General features: G+C 40.7%; 1 long non-coding RNA gene across 2 annotated transcripts in view; it reads left to right on the top strand.

The window, feature by feature from the left end:
• Window positions 1-1219: 1219 nt before the first annotated feature.
• Window positions 1220-17752, top strand: part of LOC135970707 (uncharacterized) — a 29288-nt gene continuing 12755 nt past the window's right edge. The window contains exons 1-2 of one of the 2 annotated variants that reach the window (XR_010586552.2): window positions 1220-1394; window positions 2336-2413. This is a non-coding gene — a long non-coding RNA (uncharacterized lncRNA). Of the gene's footprint in view, window positions 1395-2282; window positions 2414-17752 lie in introns of those variants that run through there. The other variant, XR_012434254.1, reaches the window with a different exon arrangement.

Genomic DNA, 17752 nt, shown 5'->3' with positions numbered 1-17752 from the left:
CTGGACAAGGTGGCATATGCCCATCGTCCCAGCTACTCAGAAGGCTGAGGCAGGAGGCTTCCTTGAGCCCAGAAGGTTGAGGTTGCAGTGAGCTGTGATCACAACACTGTATCCCAGCCTGGGTGACAGAGTGAGACCCTGTCTCAAAATAATAATAATATTTATTATGTGATTTGGGGAGTCATCAAGAAGCACTTATTTTCATATAGCTTATTAAAGAAGGCAGAGAAAACATATTAACTTTTAGAAAAACTAGTAACAATTAAAAGAGAGTTGGGCTGGCTGAGCTCAGCTACCATGGATTACATATAATCCCAGCACTTTGGGAGGCTGAGGCAGGTGGATCACCTGAGGTCAGGAGTTTGAGACCAGCCTGACTAATATGATGAAACCCCATCTCTACTAAAAATACAAAAATTAGCTGGGCATGGTGGTGTGAACCTGTAATCCCAGCTACTCAAGAGGATGAGACAGGAGAATTGCTTGAACCCAGGAGGCAGATGTTGCAGTGAGCCAAGATCACACCACTGCACTCCAGTCTGGGCAACAGAGTAAGACTCCATTTCAAAAAAAAAGGAGAGAGAGAGAGTTGGCCCATAAAGAAATGCACTCTAGTTATCTGGAAAATTCACATGAGGATACATGAGTCTACCTGTAAAAGCAATAGTTTGAAATTGTATGAATAATCAAAATTATTAATATATATGAGTAATGGGTCATGTTAAAACTTAGTCCCTAATCCTCCACGATCTACAGCAGTTTATATGGAAACTGTCTCCTCTAAAATCCACAGCCAGTTGTGGGGAGATTTTGCCATCCAATGTCGCGGGACCCTTCAAAAACTAAATGAATGAGGGAAATGAGTCACTCATTCAATTATTCATTGGAAGAATCAGCTGAGTACCCAAATGTGCCAGGCACTATGCTGAGCACTTTGGATAAAAACTCTTAAGACCTGGCTATGCCTTAATGCAGTACTGTTACTTGAACGGACAGAAATCTGGAAGGATCCGCCTGCTTAAAAGGTTCGGAATGATAAGCAAGATGGGAAATTACTTGAATATTCCAGATATGCATACTCAGGGGGAAGTTAGCCACAAAAGGAGGGGTGGATACAGAGAGGTATGTAACTTTACACAATTATGACAAATTAGATGATTCAACAATAGAAACAGGAAATGGGAACTAACCCTTTACCCATCTCCTCAGTTACAGCCACATAAGACAGAAAGGAGGGTGAGTCACACTGAGCAGTCTTGGTAGCCCAGCCTGGATGAGGATGCATTGACTAAAAGATCAGAACATTCACAGAGCAAGAAGGAAGAAACATCACAGAATTGACACTCAACTGAGGAACGGCCAGGCATCAAAATAAGCAAATGGGATCTGGAAAAGTGAGTGAAACTGATAAAGTGGCCAAATGTAGAGACTTGTAGAGAAGCAAAATGTTTTAGAAATTGATTTATTTCTTTAACTCTTAAAGAAGAACTCTTTCTCTCCACCCTTCTACCCCAAGGTGTCAAAAACTAAACTGAAGTTTTGTAGCAGTTATCTTTGTATCATTACTCTTCAAATTATAATCATAGTCACAGTATTACACAATGGGCATGTAAGTCAACCAGACCGTGGTCAAATGATGATGTAGGCGGTGAATATCAAGCCCTTTCCCGACTGCACATCTGTGACACAGCCCTAAATGGGAATACGGTGCAAGTGTTGCCAAGTGCTTTATCCACAATGTTTGGAATAGATTCTTACCCTTACTATGTGCTAGAGAACCACTATATCACAACTCCTTTGTCCACGGAAGAAGCTGCATTCCCTTTGGCATATGTAATGACCATCAGTCAAGATTTTGATATTTTGAACAGCTTTTCCAAACTATTTACATGCCTCAAAAAGTCTACTGTATTCACGTTGGAGTGCTTCTCAAATGCATTTATATCCTCACAGTCTGAGTATATTATTTATGGGGCAAATCCAGGCTCCAGGCAGACCTGGCCTGCATGAGAGATCTTATAGCATCAGCTGTTCAGTGGAGATATGTCATTAACACTGGTGATCGCGATTTCCCCCTAAAAACCAACAGGGAGATAGTTCAGTATTTGAAAACAATGAATTGGACAAATATTACACCTAATTGAGTGCCTGTTCTGAATTCTACTGAAAGGATCAAATATACCCATAGAGAGTACAGAACCAGAGCACACGCTTTTGTCCTAAAGAAGTGTAAAAAGAAGAGCCCACCTCCACATCAACTCAAAATCCCCCTTTGGCTCAACTTATGTTGCCCTTACAAGAGAATTTGTCCATTTTGCTCTTTATGATAAAATAGCCATTGAGTTACTCCAGTGGTCTCAAGATACCTACAGTCCAGATGAACGTTTCTGGATTACACTCAACAATATTCCAGGTGAGTGTGGTTTCCTTTCTCATTTCTTTTTTGTTAATTTTTTTTTTTTTTTTGAGATAAAGTCTCCCTCCATTACCCAGGCTGGGATGCAGTGGAATGATCCCAGCTCACTGCAACTTCCGCCTCCTGGGTTCAAGCGATTCTCCTGCCTCAGCCTTCCAAGTAGCTGACATTACAAGCATGTGCCATCACACCAGGCTAATTTTTGCAATTTTAGTAGAGATGGGGTTTCACCACTTTGGCCAGGCTGGTCTCAAACTCCTGGACTCAAGCGATCCACCCACCTCAGCCTCCTAAAGTGCTGGTATTACAGGCATGAGCCACCGCACCCAACCAATTTTTATTTTTCAGTCAAAGTGATGTATAATTATGATTTTAAAATCATATTATTAAAAGCTTTCTTATAACAAAGATTTATAGCCTTATGCCCTGCTTCTCCCCATGTGCAGTCACAATTCACAAAAAAAACTATCGGATTTTAGCTGTTCCTCCTATCAGTGACTACTATGTAAAGAACATGCTTACACTGCCATTTCTTGACACATTAATTTTAACATTAGGTAGCAATATCCTGTTATAGTGATTAAGAATGTTTATATCCTCTACCCACAAACTTTCCTTCACTTATCTCTTTTAATATTCAACTGTTCTTTTTGTTGTTGTTTTTTGAGACAGAGTCTCACTTTGTCACCCAGGCTGGAGTGCAGTGGTGTGATCTCCGCTCACTGCAACCTCTGTCTCCCAGGCTCAAGCCATTCTTGTGCCTCAGCCTCCTGAGTAACTGGGACTACAGGCATGTGCTACCATGGCTGGTTGATTTTTGTACTTTTAGTAGAGATAGGGTTTCGTTATGTTATGCAGGCTGATCTCAAACTCCTGGGCCCAAGTCATCCACCCGCTTCAGCCTCATGAAGGGCTGGGATTATAGGTGTGAGCCACTGCACCCAGCGATGTTCAATTTATGCCCTCCCAATCTGGCTTCTTGTGCTCTCCCAATCTGGACATTGTCTCTATGGGCCTGTTGTCAGCATTTATCTTACCTGGGAACTCTCTTCCTTGTTATGATGTTGAATTTTATATTCCATAGAATCTACATTATCTAACTTTTATATCTATCTTTATTATCAATCTTGAAATATTTAAGAATTAAATAATATGAACTCACACATGTGCTTCAAAATAATCTGAGGGTAGATGGGGAAGTGAATCATGATTAGTTTATAATTATTGATACTGGATGATGGGTATGTCAGAGTTAATTATTGATCTACAATTTTCGTGTGTTTAAAATTTTCTATAGTAAGAAGAATTTAAAACCTTAATAGATGTTTCTTTTTTGAAGTTATTATAAATAGGACAGTAATTTCTGTTATGTTCTTCTGATTATTTTACTTATAGCTTATTGATTTTTGTATACTATTTTTAAATTCAGCCATATTGCTAAATTCTCTTATCCTTTTTTTTTTTCTTCTTTTGAGACGGAGTCTTGCTCTGTTGACCAGGCTGGAGTGCAATGGCACGATCTCGGCTCACTGCAACCTCCGCCTCCCAGGTTCAAGTGATTCTTCTGCCTCAGCCTCCCGAGTAGTTGTGATTACAGGTACCCGCCACCACACCCAGGTAATTTTTGTATTTTTAGTAGAGACGAGATTTCACCATGTTGGTCAGGCTGATCTCGAACTCCTGACCTCAGGTGATCTGCCCACCTTGGTCTCCCAGACTGCTGGGATTATAGGTGTGAGCCTGTCCTGTCTTATCCTTTTTAGCAGTTTTCTAGTTGATTCTCTTGAATTTCCCATGTATTCAATTATATAATGTGCAAATAAATGACAAATTAACCTAACTTCCAAAGGCAAGGTTCATTTGTTTATCTAATTTGTTAACAACTACTTTCAGAATAATAGTACTGATAATGGTAATTCTCTTATACTTAACTGTAATAAGAAACTTTCTAGGTGTGTGTTTGGTGAGTGCATACTTGTTTGTTGGGAATGGGAAGGGAGCCTTTAGCATCTTTCCCTACTTTTTCCAAAGCAATTGTCTCTTTCAAGTTTTCAGCCCTTCTAGAGTTGGTTTTTGATGAATTATATTGCCCTGGAAAATTATTCATTTCATCTAGATTTTCAAATTCATTTGCAGAGTTGAACATATGCATCTCTTATAAATCTTTTAAATTCTTTATATGTCTACCGTTAATTTCCTACTTATCAATTCCTACTTTGTGTAACTGTGATTTTTCTCTTTTTCTTTAAAAAATTAGCTCAGCTAACAGTTTCTTGCTGTTTGTTTTGATTCAAAGACCCAGCACTTGGATTTCACTTATTGGTTCTGCCATCTTTTTCTTTGCAAAGTATTAATTTCTAGTTATTATTAATTCTTCGTTTTGCTTTTATGAACTTTGGTATTCTTCTAACATTTGTTGGTAGATGTTTATTTCTTTTTCTTTTATTCTTCCTTATTAATTATTTAAAGCTACAATTTTCTTCTGGTCACTGCATTAGGTATGAGATTCTCATAAGTTCTAAGTAGGCTTTTCATCACTATTTTCTAGATATCATACAATTTTAATTTCAGCTTCCTCTTTGACCAAGGAGTTGTGTGAGAAAAAAAGTTGGTTTTTTTTGTTTTGTTTTTCGGTTTTGGGTTTTTTTGAGATGGAGTCTTGCTCTATTACCCAGGCTGGAGTACAATGGTGCGATATCAGCTCACTGCAAACTCCACCGCCCAGGTTCAAGCGATTTCCTGCCTCAGCCTCCCGAGTAGCTGGGATTAAAGGTGCCTGCCACCACGCCCAGCTAATTTTTGTATTTTTGATAGAGATGGGGTTTCACCGTGTTGACCAGCCTGGTCTCAAACTCCTGACCTCAGGTGATCTGCCTGCCTCAGCCTCCCAAAGTGCTGAGATTACAGGCATGACTCACTGAACCCAGCCAAAAAAAAAAAAAAAAAAGATTTTCTTAAAGTGTCAGGTGGCATTTAAAAAATTTCTGGGGTGTGTGTGTGTGTTTAAATTAGTATTTCATTTTTCTCTTTTATTCTATTTGATCACATAATGTCATCTGTATTATTTCTACTTTGGGAAAGTTGTTTGCTCGGTGGCTGCATCTATGATCAGTTTTAGCAAATGTTTTATGGACACTTGAAAAAAATGTGTATTCTTGGTTTTCAAGGTATATAATTCTACATATATTCATATAAATTAATATGCCTTATTTAGTATGTTTTAGGTATTAAAACTTTTTGTAATCTGTTTATTGGCTCTGTCAATGCTTAACTGAAGGGAAGTTAAGCCTACTTGAACTTTGTTTCTCTTCCTCTTGCAGTGTCCTTCTCCTGGGTGGTGGTGGTTGTTATTTTGAAACAGAGTCTCACTCTGTCACTCAGGCTGGAGAGTGCAGTAGCGCAATCTAGACTCACTGCAACCCCCACCTCCTGGGTTCAAGCAATTCTTCTTCCTTAGCCTCGAGTAGCTGGGATACAGGGGCCCACCACCATGCTCAGCTAATTTTAGTAGAGAGAGGGTTTCGCCATGTTGGCCAGGCTGGTCTCAAACTGCTGATCTCAGGTGATCCACCCACCTCAGCCTCCCAAAGTGCTGGGATTACAGGCATGACCACCACACCTGGCCCTTCTCCTGCCTTTCTAACAACAATTGTGAGCTGGCAAAGAAGAAATATTTACAATTTAGAGGATCCAAATCCATGATCACAAAGAAGGATACATTTACAGCTGAAAGGCAACAAGCTAGTAACTGGCACAGTCCACCCCTTTGGCTATTGTTTCCATTTGTATCCTACAGGAATTTGGACTTCCATATAACAACAAAACAACTCTCTTTCCACCACACATCTACTCTTTGTGCAAGTGGGGAAGTTCTCATACTTTCTCTAAAACTAGGAGACACTCAGTCTAGAAAGTCATTATATCCATCGCTGGCTATACGAATTAATTACTCCTCCAATGCAGTCACAGTCCAACAGAATATTCTGTTACCTAAAGAATAAATGATAGAGTTAACCTCCCACAACCAGTATATAAAATAACAATGGGAAGAAGGAAAATTAGAAATGGCTAGCATATATAAATATATACAAGCAAAATGAAAATATGCAAAGCTACTATAGTCTTCACTTTTATAATTGGTCACAAGATCAATTATAAAATCATATCTATGACTTTCTTCTTCTACTTCCCATTCCAGATTTCCCTTGCCTCAGCCAGACCTCAGCTGGTCAAGTTTCTTTACCTGGTGGGGTGACCTAAATTATCTTTGCTGAAGTGTATGAGTCTGCGAGAGTCTTGCCTCTTTTTGGTTGCTGTAGTTTTCCATTAACCTTTACTATTGGCCAGGCATGGTGGCTCACACCTGTAATCCCAGCACTTTGGGAGGCTGAGGCAGGCGAATCAGGAGGTCAGGAGTTCGAGACCAGCCTGATCAACATGGTGAAACTTTGTCTCTACTAAAAATACAAAAATTAGCCGCGCATGGTAGCACGCCTGTAAACTCAGGAGGCTGAGGCAGGAGAATCGCGTGAACCTGGGAGGCGGAGGTTACAGTGAGCCAAGATTGCACCACCGCACTCCAGCCTGGGTGACAGAGCTAGACTCCATCTCAAAAAAAAAAAAAAAAACCAAAAAACCTCTTTACTATTAAGCATGGAAGTACTAAGAGATCCTCCTGCCAGAGAATTCCATAGCCCCTTTGCCTCCGCTGAGTATGCATTTTCCTCTTGAAGATTTGGATCAATCACTCCAGCCAGTAGAGTGAAACTTATTTCTTCTCCCTGTTGGTTAAGTAGTGTGAGCAGTTCAGAATGGCCAAGTGGCAACATTATCTTTGCATTCGATGGCTCCACTGTTGTGCCTCCTGGTGACCACACTTGCCTCCTTGGAAACTAAGATCTTCAGATCAGCAGAGCCCAAAGGTGTAAGAATAGGAAGCAAAATTCTGTGCATGGGTTTTTATGAGCCACTCCTACTTTCAGTCCTTCATTCCCAGACCCTTGTGTTCTAGTTATAGAGAAGATAGCACCATAGGAGTGGTCTCTGGTTCAAAACACATACTGTATCCTTAGACAAAGTATATATGGCACCCAAGGACAGTGGTGAAGGAAAATCCTCCAATAAGCAGTACTTCAAGTCATACATTTGGTAGTCTACTTTGGAAAGAGAAAGATCTATTCTTTCAGGGAGTTGTCTCCCAACTGGTTCTAGAACTGAGCCTTCAGTAAGCGATTACAGATTTCAACAAGGCCAGACACTTCCAGTTGATGAGATATGTGTTGAGAATTGTTAATTCTATGGACATGAGCCAACTGACATGCTTTCTTTGTATCAAATGAGTTCCTTGATAAGAAGGATCAGAATGAGTTTTCTTAACATTGTACAGAGTGACTTGATCACAAATAAGTCATTTTCTGAGGCCGAGCACGATGGCTCAAGCCTGTAATCCCAGCACTTTGGGAGGCTGAGGCAGGTGGATCACCTAAGGTCAGGAGTTCGAGACCAGGCTAGCCTGGTCAACATGGTGAAACCATGTCTCTACTAAAAATATGAAAATTAGCCAGGCATGGTAGTGGGCGCCTGTAATCCCAGCTACTCAGGAGACTGAGGCAGGAGAATCTCTTGAACCCAGGAGGTGAAGGTTGCAGTGAACTGAGATCTCACCACTGCACTCCATCCTGGGTGACAGAGCAAGACTCTGTCTCATGAAAAGAAAACAAAAAAACAAGTTATTCTGTTAGTCCATGGATAGCGTTGCTAGCAGGACGACTGTGGGTAGGGAAGTCACATCCACATTTAGAATGTGTGTCTATGCTAGTGAAAACAAATCTCCATTCCTTCGATGATGAATGAGGGCCAGCATAATGAACCTGCCACCTGATAGCTGACTGATCCCCTTAGAAAACTGCCATTTCAGTGCTCAGTGTTGGTCTCTGCTGTTAGCAGATTAGGCACTCAGTAGCATTGGCCAGGTCAGCCTTGGTAATGGAAAGTCCATACTATCAAGCTCATACATAGCTTCCATCTCTGCCACCATAGCCACTTTGTTCATGGGCCCATTGAGGAAGCACTGGGTTTTCTGGAGAAAGTGGCTGGCTGATATACACAGAGTGTGTCATTTGTTTCACCTGATAATCAAAAGCTTTCTCTTCTTTCTCTGTAGTGTGTGCTGTCTGGTGAGAATTCACATGAGACACAAATATCTTCATCGTTTGTGCTTATTCTTCCCCAGGTCTCCTGTTCACCAATCTTTCAATCCTGTTTTTTCCAAGTCTAAACATTGAGACCAACTATGCAACTGCTCATGTAATGAGTATAGAGCCATGTGTCTGGCCAACTGTCTCTCCAAAGTAGACAGACTAGCAATGAACTACTCAAAGATCTAACTACTAGAGAATTTTCTTTTTTTTTCTTTTTCTTTTTTTTTTTTTGAGATGGAGTCTCACTCTGTGACCTTGGCTGGAGCTTAGTGTTGTGTTCTTGGCTCAGTGCAACCTCTGCCTCCCAGGTTCCAGCGATTCTTGTGTCTCTGCCTCCTTAGTAGCTGAGATCACAAGCATGTGCCACCACGCCCAGTTAATTTTTGTATTTTTAGTAGAGACTGGGTTTCGCCATGTTGGCCAGGCTGGTCTCGAACTCCTGGCCTCAAGTGATCTGCCTGCCTCAGCTTTCCAGGGTGCTGGGATTACAGGCTTGAGCCACCGTGCCTGGCTTGAGAATTTTCTTTCTCCACTGTCCTTCAGTGTCACCCTGATGGGGTCTATAAAGCTGCAGCTGTCCATGTTAAACAGTACCGGTATATCATGCACACCAAGTACTTTGCCTTGGGACAGCTTTTCAAATCTTTGTTTCTATCACTAGCCCCATCTTCTCTCCTCATTTCCCAATACATATTTTTTTTCTGATGCAATTTATTTTTAATATTTTAATATAAAACTTCCAAACATATTTCAAAAATATAGTACAACAAACCTCCATAAGCCTATCAATCAACTTTCACAGTCATCAATATAATGCCATACTTGTTTTGTTTATGGTTCTCCACATTTTTTAACTGCAATATTTTAAAGCAAATCCAAGCCACTATGTCATTTCACCCCTAAATATTTTAGTGTGCATCTCAAAAGAAAAAAATAGACATTTATCACCCAACATAATGCTGATAACACCTATAACAAAATTAACAATAGCTCTTTAATATATAGATGCCCCTCAACTTACAATTGGGTTGCATCTTGATAAACCCATTGTAAGTTGAAAATATTTTAAGTCAAAACTGCATTTAATACACCTAACCTGCCGAATATATCATAACTAGCTCACCTTAAGCATATTCAGAACACTTACAAAATCATCTAACACAAAGTCTATTTTATAATAAAATGTTGAGTATGTCATGTAATCTATTGAATACTGTACTGGAGGTAAAAAATAGAATAGTTGCATGGCCACTCAAAGTATGGTTTCCACTGAATGTGGATTGCTTTTGCACCATCCTAAAATCTAAAAATCATAAGTCAAACCATTGTAAGTCAGGAACCATCTGTAATTGAATAACCAATTTAAATTCTGATTTCTCGAGTTGTCTAAAAAATGTTATACAGTTGGTTTACTGAAATAAGGATCACTCACTGAATATGTTCATAATGTCTCTTCAATCTTTCTTTCCTTTCTTCTAGAATAGATCTTTTGCCTTGTAGAACATCCCACATTTGAGATGTGGCTGACTGCCTTCTTGTTTTAACTTGTTTCTCTATCCCATATATATTCCATAGACTGGAAATTAGATGTAAAACCTTGATTGAATTACAGTTTAATTGGCTAGGAGGGAAGACGACTGTGCTGAGAGCTTCATGCTGTGTGGGATCAGAATGCATATAATGTCTGTCTCACTTTTAGGTGACTACAATTAATAACTGGCTTCAGCAGATGCACTCTTTTCTCTCTGTTTTGTTTTGTTTTGTTTTTTTGAGGCAGGGTCTCATTCTGTCACCCCAGCTGGAGTGCAGTGGCAGGATCGCAGCCTCAACCTTCCCAGCTCAACTAATCCTCCCACTTCAGCCTCTCAACTAGCTGGGGCTACAGGTGCACACACCACCATGCTTGGCTAATTTTTTTACTTTTGTGAAGATGCGGTCTCACTATGTTGCCCAGGCTGGTCTTGAACTCTGGACCTCAAGTGATCCACCTTCCCTCAGCCTCCCAAAGTGTTGGGATTACAGGAATGAGCCACCATACCCAGTCCAGAGGCATTTCTTTCAACTGCTGTCTGAACAGAACTCACGCACACTCTCAACCTTCTCACCCTCCTCTGTTCATCTGTCTTCATTCAAGGCAGAATCTTCTGAAACATCCTGCATTCTTCCCTTTTCAATGACTCCCACATTCCTTTTAGTTTCTAAACCAGGAGCATTTCTTGGATCAGATCCTTCCTCTCCATTCATGCCACACTGCCCTGGCCAGGAAGAAGCCACTGAGATATTTGAGTAGGCTTAAAATAAACAGATCTAAGGACAGAGATTCATTTACCTGACTGTCCCAGGCAGAATTAATCCTTCTTCCCTTCTACTCCCTTATCACTTTTATTTCTCCTCTGTGACTGGATTTCTGACAGTTTATCTAATGTCTATTTCTCTTCATATCCAGGTTGGGAATCCTTTTAGAAAAGGGTCAGTCAGCTGGGCGCGGTGGCTCAAGCCTGTAATCCCAGCACTTTGGGAGGCCGAGATGGGCGGATCACGAGGTCAGGAGATCGAGACCATCCTGGCTAACCCCGTGAAACCCCGTCTCTACTAAAAAATACAAAAAAACTAGCCGGGCGAGGTGGCGGGAGCCTGCAGTCTCAGCTACTCGGGAGGCTGAGGCAGGAGAATGGCGTAAACCCGGGAGGCGGAGCTTGCAGTGAGCTGAGATCCGGCCACTGCACTCCAGCCTGGGTGACAGAGCGAGACTCTGTCTCAAAAAAAAAAAAAAAAAAAAAAAAAAAGAAAAGGGTCAGTCATATTCAGTGCCCTTAATTCCTTATACATGGTTGAATTAAATGTTCCCTATTGAGTACTGTATGTAGTACTCCCTTACAGGCAACAGTAAACATTTGAATAACAATATGAATAAGTAGTATCTTTTCCAGTTCTTTTTATTAGTATATTAAATTATATTTAAATGTTTAAAATATTAAATTCAGTTTTGTGCTAGCAATCTTGTTTATAAGAAAAAATTTACAATCCAATATTTCACAGACTATAGCAGCGCTGGTCACAAGGCTTTGGGGCCATGTTTGTAGTAACTATTAACTACGAGATCCATGTGACTTCCATAGAATTCATGTTTATATTCCAAGAGAAATCAGAGTTACTCAGGATCAGCTGAATATGTACAAAAGAGTCACTTTTGAGGCTCACAATTGTTGTTAGATGAAAGGACTTGATTAGCTGGGCATGGATGTGTGCGCCTGTAGTCCCAGCTACTCAGGAGGCTGAGAAGGCAGGGACGGCTTCAGCCTGGGAGGCGGAGGTTGCGGTGAGCTGAGATCGTGCCACTGCACCCCAGCCTGGGTGATAGAGTGAGTCCTCATCTCACACACACACAAATAAACTTGAGATAATGATTTGGTTCCATGTATAGGTTGAGCACCCCAAATCCAAAATTCTGAAATCCAAAATGCTCCAAAACCTGAAATTTTTTGAGCATTAACATGATGTTCAAAGGAAATACTCACTGGCACATTTAGGACTTCAGATTTTGGATTTGGGATGCTCAACCGGTAAGCATCACGCAAATATTCCAACATCTGAAAAAATCCAAAATATGAAACACTTCTGGTGCCAAGCATTACAGATTCAACCTGTGATACATCAGCAACATCAATAATTAACATTTATTGACTTCTTAGTATGTGCCAGGCACTGTGCTAAGTGCTTTCTAAAGACTGTCTCAGTTAATCATCCTGACATTCCCAGAGATACAGGCCCTGTGATGATTTTTCCTTTTATAGAAGCAGACATTGTCACACAGCCAACACGTAGTGAAACGAAGATTCAAACCAAACTATTTGATATGAAGCAAGTACTTCTGGCCCCATCTCATGATGACATAGACAATTTTTCCATTTCCAAAACAACCTGACATTTCTTTGCTAGTGGAAGGACGTTATCATGTTAAAATAAACTTTTACAAACATCCCCCAAACCTGCCCATTGCCCCAGTATGATTTAATCTAACCACTTCCTTCATCCCCTTGCAGGTTGCATAACTAACCATCACTTCCCCTTTTTCACACATTTTACTCCCTTGACCTTCCCCTTCTCCATTCATCTCTTCCTAGCTTCTTTTTCTTTGCCATTCATAATACTTACTGTCAATCTGTCTTTTTGCAAACATTGTTTTTGCCCCTTTGTCTTTTGGGCTGTACCCATCTGGAAATCCACAGTCTAACGAATTCAGATATCCATCATCTCTATGTTTAGACGGCTGAGTATTAGCACAGAAATTGCACAACCGCAGAATGTTATCTCTGTATGTTCTCAACCTACCGCTTCAACTGGGCCCTCAATTCCAGCCAGGCTTTTGCTATGACGATCTGATCATCACACATTTTCACTACCAGCAACAACTACTTCAGACTTTCTCCACTCTTCTCAAACTTCCAGCCTCCCCTACCAATCTCACTTTCTACAAATGGTCTTGCCTCCCAATTCACAGAGCAAATACAAACAGATGGTGCTATGATTATATTGTGTTCCCCAAAGTTCATGTGCTAGAAACCTAATCTCCAATGCAATAGTGTTGGGAGGTGGGGCCTAATAAAAGGTGATTAGGTCAGGAGGGCTCTGCCATCATGAGTGGATTAATGTCATTATCATGGGCGTGGGTTAGTTATCTTGAGAGTGGGTTGGTTATAAAAGTGAGTTCCACCCTCTCTTGCCTTTCTGTGTTCCACCATGGGATGGTGCAGCATAAAGTTCCTCAGCAAATGCAACCCCTTGATCTCTGACTTCCCAGCTTCCAGAACTGTGAGCTTAATGAACTTCTGTTGTTTATCAATTACCATCTGTAGTATTCTGTTATAGCAACACAAAACAGAGAATACAGATGGAAACTCCCTCAGCTGTCTGAATTTGTATACATTCTTTCTTCTTGTAACAACAGAGAAAAATCCTTCCATTCAAGGTCAAAATATTTCTTTTTCTTTTTTTTTGAGAGAGGGTCTCGTTCTGTCACCCAGAGTGTCACCCAATACAGTAGTACAATCACAGCTCACTGCAACCTCTAACTCCTGAGCTCAAGCGATCCTCCCACCTCAGCTTCCTGAATAGCTAAGACTGCAAGTGTGCACCACCACGCGGTGATAGTGATTTTATTTTACATATCTAGTGTGTGTGTAAAATAACTATATATTATAATGCAAATATTATATCTAATACATATTATATATTTGCATATTATATAATATATAAATATTAAATGTATTATATATTTGTATTATATAATATTTATAATACAAATATTTTATACATGTATTTTTTTTTTCTTTTTTTTTTTCCCCCTTTAGTAGAGACAGGGCCTCACTGTGTTGCCCAGGCTGGTCTTAAACTCCTGGTCTCAAGCAATTCTCCCACCTCGGCCACCCAAAGTGTCAGAATTACAGACATGAGCCACTGAGCCTGGCCAAAATATTTCCTTATTTGCGCTCTGCATCTCCTCATTTATTCAGACTATTGAGGTCTAATTTAGATTGGTGGGGATAGGGTGAGACAATTGGGCCTCATTAAGGGAACGACAAAAAGAAATCTGAGGGGCAAATGGAACGTTGGACCAGAAGAAACAAGGGTGATGGGATTGGTTAAAAAAAATTTGTAGGCTAAGAAAAATAATCCTTTTTTTTTTCTGGGAGGCGAAGTCTTGCTCAGATCCCCAGGCTGGAGTGCAATGGCACCATCTTGGCTCACTGCAACCTCTGCCTCTTGGGTTCAAGCGATTCTTGTGTCTCAGCCTCCCAAGTAGCTGTGACTACAGTCATGTGCCACTATGCTGGGCTAATTTTTGTATTTTTAGTACAAACGGGGTTTCACCGTGTCAGCCAGGCTGGTCTCAAACTCCTGACCTCAAGTGATCCACCCACCTCGGCCTCCCAAAGTGCTGGGATTACAGGTATGAGTCACTGCACCCGGTGAGAAAGAATCTATTTATGCACATCTTGAAATAAGCAAAACCTACCCATGTTCAAGGAAACTTCTTTCTCAGGAAACTTGTACAAACGATGATCCTTTCTCTTCTAAATCTTCATCCTATTCTATTCTAATGGCTTCTTTCTTTTTGCCTTTCGATATATTCAAGTCTCTTCCATCTTAATAAAAATAAAAGATAAATTAGTCTGCCTTAGGCCTTTATGTTCCTCAAGACACTTCATCTCCTCTCATCCAGCCACAGTTATGGAAGGAGTGGTCAACAGCTGCCATCTCCAATTCCTTCTATTCTTTGTATATGCCTTGCTCCTCAACCTACCTCATCTCCATTCTGTCACTCTTCCTCCCTTGACCTCTTCTTTCAAATAACCTCCAAAGGACATTATGACCTCTGTGTCAATAAATCAACTGGTCACCCTTGAGCCACGCCTGGTTCTCCTAATTCTCTGGCAGCTTCTTAGCTTCTTTTTGTCAGTTCATTATCCTTTAATAAACCACAGATACGGACACTTATCAGAAAGTGGCCTAAAGCCCTATTCACTTATCATGCTTTGGTCTTCGTCTAAGTCAGGGGCCAGCAGAGTGTCTGTAAAAGGGCCACACAGTGAATATTTTAGGCTATGCAGACTACACTATCTCTAGTCTCTGTCACAGCCACTAAACTTTCAAACCATCTCAGCTTGAAAGCTGCCAAATGAATGGGTGTGGCCATGTTCCAATAAAACTTGATTTATAGACACAAAATTTGAATTTCATATAATTAACACATGTCAGAAAATATTATTATTCTTTTGATTTTTCCCCTAACCATTCAAACATACAAAGACAATTCTTAGCTTGTGGGCTATACAGAAACATATGGCCAGCCCAAGGATCAGAGTTTATGCCTTGCTCTGGGTGTTCTTGTCACCCTTACAACCTTAATTACTATCTACACACAATAATTCCAAATTTCAACCTGGAGCTCGAATACATTTTAAAAGTTCCAAACACACATGCCCAACTGGTTTCCCAACCTCTCCTCTTGGGTGTCTCACTGGGTCCTTAAAATAAGCATATCCCAGAATGACCCCAACTCCTCCCTCACTCCACAAATCCAAACAAGCACCAGGTTCTGCTGAGCCCACAGCCTGTCTATTTCTTGTAACCATTCTCTTCTTACCATTCACTCCGCAGTCATTCCAAACCATGCCATCTTCATCATTTGCTCTATAGCAACTGCTTCCTGAGTGGTCTCCTAATATCTCCCCGTCCCCTTGCAACCTATTGCAACTTAATATTTAAAAACACAGATGTGATAGGATTACTTTCCTGCTTCAAGCACTTTTGCTACTTTGCCAAAAAGTCTTTAACTCATTAAAGCCTGCAGGTTGCCACAGGGTCTACCCAACTCTTGTCCCTCCCTCCTCACCTTGGGCCTCTCACCTTTTCTTTCTTTCTTTCCTTCCTTCCTTCCTTCCTTCCTTCCTTCCTTCCTTCCTTCCTTCCTTCCTTCCTTCCTTCCTCCTTCCTTCCTTCCTTCCTTCCTTCCTTCCTTCCCTCCTCCTCCTTCTTCTCTTCTTTCTTCTTTCTTTCTTTCTTTCTTTCTTTTTCTTTCTTTCTTTCTTTCTTTCTTTCTTTCTTTCTTTCTTTCTTTCTCTCTCTCTCTCTCTCTCTCTCTTTCTTTCTTTCTTTCTTTCTTTCTTTCTTTCTTCCCTTCCTTTCCTTTCCTTTCTTTTTTTTCTTTCTCCTTCCTTCCTTCCTTAGTTTCTTTCTTTCTTTGTGGGGCAGCAGGGTGGACAGCTTCTTACTCTGTTGCTCAGTCTGGAATGCAGTAGTGCAATTACAGCTCACTGCAGCCTCAACCTCCTGAGCTCAAGCAATTCTCCTGCCTCAGCCTCCCGACTAGCTGAGACCACAGGTGTGTGCCACCATACCGGGCTAATTTTATTTTTATTTTTTGAAAAGACAGGGTCTCCCTATGTAGCTCAGAGTGGTCTTGAACTCCTGGTCTCAAGCAATCTTCCTGCCTTGACCCCCCAAAGTGCTGGGATTACAGGCATGAGACACCACACCCAGCTTGCACGTCCTCCCTTGTTACTCCAGCCTTCCTGGTACTATAATGGTCTATATATTTTAAGCCTTCTCTAAGAAATCCTTCCCTACCCTGAGACCATAAAAATATTCTCCCATATTTTCTATTAATGGTTTTTCTGTTTTTGATTTACCATTTTGATATATCTGAAAATTATTTGTGGGGGGCAGCAAAAGCAATACATCTAATATTATCTTTCTCCATTTGGATAGCTAATGTTTCCAGTACCATTTATTGAATAGTGCTGATTTTTAGTGCCATTTCCTTCTCAGTCTAAGTTCCTTGGGTCAGTTTCTAAGCTATTATCTTCCATTAGTCTATTTTTCTAATAGCAATAGCATCATTTCAGTTATTATGCTCAAAATGTTCTTGGCTATTTTTGGTCCTTGCACTTGCCATTTAGTACTAGGATTAGCCTGTAAGGTTCTGATAAGAATTTGGCTGTGATTTTTACTGGATGATGTCAATAAAAAGTTAGCAATCCCCTTCAGTGGATAATATCCAAAAGCCATAAGGAAAATGAGAACTACAAACTCTAACTTTATTGAAACTAGAAGAAATGGAAACTGTAAACCACGAAGTATGTGAAGGAGCTTCCAAAGCAGCAAAGATCACAGTGTTGCATGTGGGAAGAAGCAGGCAGGGGATATTGATTTCCACAAATCTCAGAAAGAGCCAGCAAAGTCGATTTCTTCAAGGTGAGAAGACACTCTTAGAGGAACAAAAGCACGAGTCCTGGCTTCTTTTTATAGCAGTGCAATAACAATGTCTGAACTGACAGAAAGAATGTCTATGGACCTGGTTTGGTTCCAAAGAAGCAAAGGAGAAGAGGCTAAATGAGGAAACTCACGGATAAGTTGGATGTATAACTACCTACCAAAAATCTACTGCAAACATGTTATTCCTTTTTTTTTTTTTTTTGAGATGGAGTCTCGCTCTGTTGCCCAGGCTGGAATGCAGCGGCGTGATCTTGGCTCACTGCAAGCTCCACCCCCTGGGTTCACGCCATTCTCCTGTCTCAGCCTCCTGAGTAGCTGGGACTACAGGTGCCTGCTACCACACCCAGCTATTTTTTTT

Source organism: Macaca fascicularis, chromosome 4 (genome assembly GCF_037993035.2).
Source record: "Macaca fascicularis isolate 582-1 chromosome 4, T2T-MFA8v1.1".
In the NCBI taxonomy this organism is placed as follows: Eukaryota; Metazoa; Chordata; class Mammalia; order Primates; family Cercopithecidae; genus Macaca; species Macaca fascicularis.
Note: the sequence above shows the minus strand (reverse complement) of the source record. Positions and strands in the feature narration are given on the sequence as shown.